Source organism: Solanum lycopersicum, chromosome 8 (assembly GCF_036512215.1).
Source record: "Solanum lycopersicum chromosome 8, SLM_r2.1".
NCBI lineage: Eukaryota > Viridiplantae > Streptophyta > Magnoliopsida > Solanales > Solanaceae > Solanum > Solanum lycopersicum.
Genome location: NC_090807.1, coordinates 15717428 through 15725761, shown reverse-complemented (window position 1 = coordinate 15725761; position 8334 = coordinate 15717428). Strand labels below are relative to the sequence as shown.

The following is an 8334-nucleotide window of genomic DNA, read 5'->3' as shown; positions in this document are numbered from 1 at the left end:
TATGCGATGTTGATATGGCTTTATGATGATGTTGGTCTTGTGTTGGATATGAACATGTGCTAATGTTATTGTGATAATTGGCTTGTATATGCTCTTATATGTGAATAAAGGATTTCCAAGTGACTTAGCATGGTTTTGAATAAAATGTCCCTTTATGCGTGATTTCAATGGTTTTACTTGCATATGTTTCCAAACATAGTACATGTGGTTTTTACTAACCCATATTCTTTATATATCTATAACTATGTTGGTTTGGGCCATTGACGGTTTCAAGGACACTTTGAAGGAAGACTTGATTTTTTCCCAAGTTATTGGTGAGTCCTCAAGTCCGAGGATGATGCCACTTTTCTATTATAGCTATGATATTGATTATGTCTAAGAGAATTGTTCATTCCTTATTTTTTGAGACTTTGTTGTAAGCCTATATGTGGTATATTGTAATAGTGTAAGGACTATGACCAAACCTTATACATTTATGATAGATGGAGACACTATAAGAAAAGTACTGATTACCTGGGGATTTTCCTAGGGATAACATAGTAAAATCCGCATGTAACTTGATGACCTGCAAATTTTCTTGCAAATTGAAAAATGATGGAAAAACCTTCGTAGGTAATTCTCACCTGTGGATTTATACTGGCCCTAGGTAATTTACCTGGGTATTTAAAATCCTCAGGTAACACCTGCGGATTTATATGCAATAAATACAAAAATTCTTACGAATATTTTACCAAAATTTCTTGGGGATTTTCATGGAAATATTTCACAAGCAAATTGCTACGAAGATTCCTAAGTAAATCTGTAGGTGTTTTGAGATAAAATTTTGTGAAACAAATGGAAATTTCCTATAGATATATATGAAAATATTTCTCAAGATAATTCCTATGAAAATAAACCCACAAGAACTAACAAAAAATATAACTCATGTTATATCACTTTCATTCAACAAAAAACTTTATTCATAATTTATAATTTGTATGAAAAGAAACCCGCAGGATCAATAGTTTATGATTCAAATGGACAAAAACAAAAACAACTAAAATTTGAATCCTAAATAGCACTATCAACTATCTCAATCCTCACTTTCATTCACGCTATCAGAGTCATGGGCAGAACCACTATCATTCACGCTATCAGAGTCATCACCACTTTCATCCTCATAAGCTTGATTGTCTTCTTGAGATTATTGCTCATTTGAAGATGATGTGTTGTATATGTGCTTCTTAAATAAGTCCAATTCCCTCCTCATCCTCTTATTTTGTGACTCTCTTTCTGCAATTGAGCATATTAGTCAACAATGGAAGCATTTACCTGAGCTTTAATCATCTCATCAATTTCCCTTGATAAAGATGATGTTGATTGTTTTGGAAGATGCCTTTACAGATCGACCCAGCGAGCCAAGACCTTTAACTCTTCTTTTTTTCCTTCCACCAACAGATTGAACCCAGATTATCATTTGTGTTAATTGAGAAGGTTGACCAGCTATGTTAGTTTCTCCTTCAGCAGCTGATGCACTTTGAGAAGCTAATAATTCTTGTTTCTTTGTTTCAAACGTATTCTGCATCAAAACAAGTTATATGAGACAATTTTATATCTAGATATCACTATTAACTAGAAACCATCAAAAGCAATATACTTCTCAACATTGATATTAATAAATAATATATGACTACATAAGATCTTAGGATGACAACTCGCTATTGATCATGTCATTTGTTTGACTTGGTTTTATCTCTGGATAAGGGGCATGGTTATGTTTAACAACTGCTAATGTGTGCCAGAGAATTGGCAGGAGCTAGTCATTTATTTAGTTGTGTGTCTCTTGACAAAGTTATCAAATATTCCTTTATATACACAAAGTTTATGTAACGAAGGATTACTAGCAAGCAGCACCAAAATGTTGGACCATGATTCCAGCTTGATACACCACACAGATTCAAGGACCACAAAAAAACCTGTAAAGACGTTCAAACCTGGCCAGAATTATGAATGAATAAAGTTGATACAACACACAGATTCCGGGAACAACCTTAGTCACGTCTCACTTTGTGAGGTTTCATTGAATATATCATAAGGGATTCTAAGCTGAATTCAGCATTTTGTAAAATCTTGTAGCACCCAAATTCAGAGACTCTTCTACATTGAGTTCAACTAGATGTTTAAATTCTATACCAGCAGCTCATAAACCATATCTTCATATCTATTTACGTGTTCAACATTGTTTTCTTGAATTTTACATTGACTGCTTGAGGCCATGTCAAAGTCACATCCTTGATTACTACCTGAAGCACCTGAATAGATATGTTTATTCAAATTAACTGAAGAAACCTCCTCTCCATGTGACGTCCAATACTAATATCCTACTGTGAACCCTTTTGAAAAACATGCAAATTAACTTCATCGGGTGTCAGGAACTTCATATTTTTACAACGCTTACAAGAACACCTTATAACTTTTCAAGACAAATACTTCTGTTGACAACAAGAAAATTTAACAAACTCATCCATGCCACTTATAAATTCATCAGTATACCCTGCTCGATCGGGATTAAGTCTACTTACCATCAATTTTATATGCTAGGGAATTTTCATTCTCTAAACCAAAAAATAGATTTATTTTTAAACACATAAATAAGAAAAATTAGAGAATGTATGGGTCAACAATGGTTGGCGAAATTTGCTGATCAGCCACATGAACCTAAAAATATACACATAGCAATACAAGAACAAGGACAAAAGAAAGAAACACAACAATTTCCTGAAAAAAATGAACTACCTGAGAAATAGAACTTAAATATAACGTACATGCTCCCAATTTGAATACTATTATATAGCTGGATTGACTCAATCGGTGAATCTGCATCCAGGATTTTTATTGCTATTATGTGTAAACTATGATCTTGCTTTTCTAGGATGTATATTAATAAAAGTTATATGCGAATTAAAAGTATAAAATTATTCTTTCAGCCTCAACGCTCATGGTATAGATCATCCTAATGGTAACTGGAAAAGAATGAATCCTCCGCAACTGTTTAGAAAGTTCTTTTGACTAAGGATATGAGGTTTTTGTTACTTTCTAAATTTTTAAGTTTGATGAAATATTTCATTCTTATATCATCTATTGTTTCCAAGTTGCTTGGGATTGAGATGTAGTTGTATCTAACATGTTAACAAGCTGGTACTGAATTTTGTAGGAACACAACAATAACAATTATGTCTCACTGTCTAACAAGTTGGGATCAGTTATATGAATCCTTACTGCTTTTTTCAAGCTCAACTCTTGTCAACATTAGTTTTGTGAAAACACAATTCTGCAAAATTGTACTGATAGTCCCTCGTCTAGCACTAACAAATGTTGTTAACTTACTCAGAACTCTACATTTTACTTGAAATTGCTCTGTTGCTTACAAAACTTACATACTCATTATCATTTAGTGAAATCTTACGATTCCCTATAAATGAGATATCGCACTTCATGTGCAATGGCATGTTTTATGCTTAGGTTTATTTGCATCCATAATCGCTCTATTTGGGGGATTTTTTTCTAGTGGTTTCAATAGAACCTTTATGATCAAGGTCTGTACAACTTCTAATGGAAACTGAATATTATCTGTGTACATTTTAGTTACTCATTTCCTTCATTTACGTGGAATCATTCAGGATTTTGGCTATTACATTCCTCGACATCGCGGTTTCACGGATTTGTGAAAACTAGTTTATCTTGAATTTTCCTTTTGTGTTTTCCTCTTAATAGACTTATAATAACTCACTATATACATCTCTAAGAAAACTATAATAACACTTTAATCTACTTATAAAATGGTAAAACTATTTTTGGAATAACTTAATAAAGTAGTTGCTAGAGCAGATTACTACTATAAGACTTGGAATGGCATCAAATATCCTATATCAAATTTTTTTCCTTTCCCCTGCATATCAACTTTTTGTACCTCAGAGATAACCTAAAATGCTTTTAGTTACACCAAGTCACTCATCATAAACAAGTGACTAATTCCTAGATATTCAGTATTGAAGCAACAATAATCCCTTACATGTAAACTGCTACTATGAATTACAGATGAAATTACATGAATTCATACAAGATTTAAAGCAAAAAAACTCACATCAACATATTAAAACAGAAACTCACATCAACTCAGAAAAAATTGGAGAGGAAAACAAATCGAAGAGTCTAGAACATACACCATTTTGTAGGATATTAAACTTCAACAAGCTATAGAGAAGAAACATAATAAGGACATACACTCATCTTCTTCAATATTTGTGGCAAGTTTACCCACCAACCACTACCTGTATGTATGGGCAAGGGTTGTAGCAATCTGTTTGACGATTACTCAAGGTACGCACAGAAGATCAAAACACCGCCATAAACAAAAAATCTAAGAACATCACAAGCACATAATAAGAAATATAGCTAATGAAAAAGAAAAAATGAGTTAAACTTAAGATCGCAACAATTATTGACCTCATAGAGCTTGAGATTTACAAAAAAAAATCACTCAATCTTCATTCGAACTGATTCTATAAATGAAAATTTGCACATTAACCTCACATATCTTGAAATATGCATATTAACCTCAATTTTTTGGTAGATTGGCAAGCAAACCTTCTCGATTATACTCCTTTACTTTGAAAATATCTGCTTGGAGAGAGGCGTGAGGTTCACTTGGAGAGCTTTGAGCTTGGAGCTTTGAATGATCTTCGAGCTTAATCTACACTTAATTCTTCTATTGATTTCATCTCTGCTTCTACATGTGAGTTTTGGAGTGAAGGAAAATGGGTCTGGGTATGAGCTTAAGAGATGAGGAAAACGTGAAAGAAGTCGATGAAATCCCAATTACTTTCCTAAAGTTAAAATGTTTTTAATTGGTCTTACTATCCAAAAAATATATATTTTTTAATAATTTTGTTATGAAACTATAAAAATTTAGACTTCTTATTTCTCTTGAAGTATATTCAGGATTTATCGATCTTCTTTACAATGAAGGAAAACCTTTATTTATAGGGAAAACTTAACTTTGTCCCCAAGTAGGATTGCTAACCCATATCCTAAAAGGACTCACATAATTAGACATTCACTATAATACAAATTGTTTATACCACTCCCCCTTGAATGTCGGTAGATTATGTGCCTCGTTAAAATCTTATAAGATAAAATCCAGTGGAGAAAAGATCTAGAGAAGGAAAAAGAGTACACATATCTAATAATACGCATTATGGATGCCTCATTAAAAACCTTACAAGGAAAACCCAATGGGACAAAACCTTGTGAGGAAAAAAGAGTACTTCACGTATTAACTCCCTCATGAGAACATCAATCAAGAGATTTGGATCTTCGTTTTCCAAGCTTGAACATCATCTTCTTGAAAGTTGTAGTCGGTAGAGACTTGGTGGATAAATCAATTATAGTATTACTTGAAAAAACATGTTGCATGTTGATATCACCATTCTTGGGAGCTCACGAGTGTAGAAAAACCTTGATGAAATATGATTTCTTCTATCTGCTTTTGTGAAATTTCCCTTCAGGATCAAAGATTTCTGCAAGTTCCTTACTACTACTTCTTTAAGCAAATAATCTATTGCCTTTTGAAAACTCTTTAAGAGTTTCAATTATAGTTATCAACTTGCATAACAATACTTGTATATGTTCTATGCATTTTGAATCTATTTAATTCTTATGAGGATGATAAACAAGTTTTCTAAAACCTTGTATATGCTAGATTTCGAACTCATTGGATAGTTTTCATATTAGTTTTGTCAAGTGACAACATTCAATATCAGATGTATGACATCTTCAAGTGTCTAGATTGCGAGTCAAATAAGTTTTACGCTTACCAAGGTGAACCATTCTACTTTTCACTTGATAACTATTTCTACACCACCATGCTTTAATAGACGTAGAATTTATATCCTCATAATCCTTTACAAAATTGCACGTTATTGTATCAAAGATATCGTCAACGATATATCATTCTGCATTGATTCACAATACGATATAACTTATTGAGATCTCATCACTTTATTATATTTAGGTTGCTACCCCTCTGATGAGGTTCCATAAAGTGTTGTCGTAGGCTCTCCAAGAGCACATTGTCTCCTTGGTATGATCATTTTGATTCTTTGATCCTCCTCCCTTTTTCAAGAATTATTTTATTAGAATTGACCGGTCTATCATGCTTCATGCATGTCGTAGACTTTATCCTTAAGGTACATTTAATAGGAGTATTTACTACTCTTCTGTTGCTTCTAGTCTCCCCCTTATGTTATACAAACTTACATATATCTCAATCATTTGGAGAATCTATCTTTGTGCATCGTTGTATATTCATTGATTATATACTACATACCAAAATAAACAGATGAAAAATATTTGGTCCCTAACCATAAATTAATTGAAAGAAAATCTAATCATAATTTATTAGTTTGACACGTACAATTAATTTTGTATGCAATATCGGATTTCATATAAACATAAGAAGCTTTATTTTCATAAACAATGATTTTATTATTTGAGACATTTAGTGTCACATCATCTTGAGTATTTATCAATATTATCAAGATAAATTATCTTGATTATATATTCTGAAATTGTGCTCTTAACTCAATTATTTTTGCACAAACAATTTTGTGAATGTCAAACTACATGTTGACAACAAACGCACATGTGATTATCTCATAGATGCATCTTTTTATCATATCAAATAATAGGTGAACGGGCCCATATTCACCTTTTATACTTTTCAGAATTTAGGGATTTAGTCCCAACTTTAATTGATCCAATCAACTTTATCACGAGAACAAGCAACGTAAAGAATTCTTGAAGAATCTTTTAGTTTTTCAATGTTTGTTCATTACTCAGTATGCACATCTTTGGGATGACCAAATTATTCATGCCAACTAATAAAATTATTAGTACTCGTAAACTCCACGTTTACTACATCATGTACCTTTTGCTTTGGTAAATTTCTGATTACTATTATATGAGTAAATTTCAATATTGTTAATCCAAGAGTAATTTTCAGATTTATTTCTTATCAATTACTTCACCCTTTAGGTGAGTCATGATCCTATCATTTAATGAACTAATCTGAAGAAAATTGTGCATATAACATAATAATTTGTGCCAAAATTTTTTGCAAACATCAAGTTGCAAGATAATAATAAGCACACATGAGCCATATAGAAGAAACATTTATTAGGACCATTAAATATCTAAACAATCTACTAGTTGGATGACTAGGTCCACAAATATTTGTATACGTTCCTAGAACACAGAGAATTCAATCTCAACTTTCGTTTATGATGGTCTCAGAATTAGCTTGTCTTGGTAACATTTATTACAAGAAAATTAACCATTTAAAAGAATTTTTAGGTTCTTCAATGGATTTTTTGTTTTAATTTCCATAATTCGTCTAAACATTATAGACTAATGATGTCTCAGACAATTATGCCAAATTATGAAAGTATTGAAATTAAAAAACTTCTCATTTATCATAGAATGTGCCTCAATTTAACTAATTCATGTCCAATACAAGCCTGATGATAAAGCATGAAACGTTTCTAGTATACATGTCTTATTAGAGACATTCTTGATGATACCACATTGTTAACCAAAGGTCGCAATCGTTCTCATTCCTAGCATGGTGGATTACACCTCATTCCCATTAGAGAATGGATCTATATTTTTAGCATTTATCAAAAGTAATCATTCTTCATGAATGAAACACAAATATGTGAGCGTATCAAATAATATAGCTTTAGTACCTCATTCCATATCTATGTGCATTATTCAATCACTTGTCTTCTTTTAGACATATTATGCACTACAACCACATTCACTTTACGTAATTGAGCAAATTCAGTAAATTTCATACTTCTCATCAAAACATATTAGTTTTTCTTTAGACATTATTATATCATCAATATGGTGGATTGAGACTCACATTCAATGTCTTATCCATATAGAAGTGTCTTAGGTCATAAATCGATGGATCTTGAACCCAATATCTTATCATCATGGTGTATCAGAACTTTAACCCAATGTCTTACCCTATTTTGTGATTGGACATAAATTCATTGTCTTATTCTTTTGGTGAGATTAAACTTAAATCTTTCGTCTTACCCATAATGAGGCTCAACCTCAAGCCTTAAAAATAATTGTAATTTTATTACTTTTGATGATCATTAATATGATCGTACATTATAATTATACACAAAATTGAGATTATTGATTTATTATAATCAACATTAGTAGTTAATAAATATAGCTTAATAGATCATACACCTCAAATAAAGGTTGAAAACATTCCTTTCA

General features: G+C 31.7%; 1 long non-coding RNA gene across 1 annotated transcript; it reads right to left on the bottom strand.

The window, feature by feature from the left end:
• Window positions 1-936: 936 nt before the first annotated feature.
• Window positions 937-4959, bottom strand: LOC101247642 (uncharacterized). The gene is made up of 2 exons (XR_183009.5): window positions 4597-4959; window positions 937-1558 (listed from the first exon to the last, which is right to left on the bottom strand). It is a non-coding gene; the product is annotated as an uncharacterized lncRNA (long non-coding RNA).
• Between the last annotated feature and the right edge of the window lie 3375 nt (window positions 4960-8334).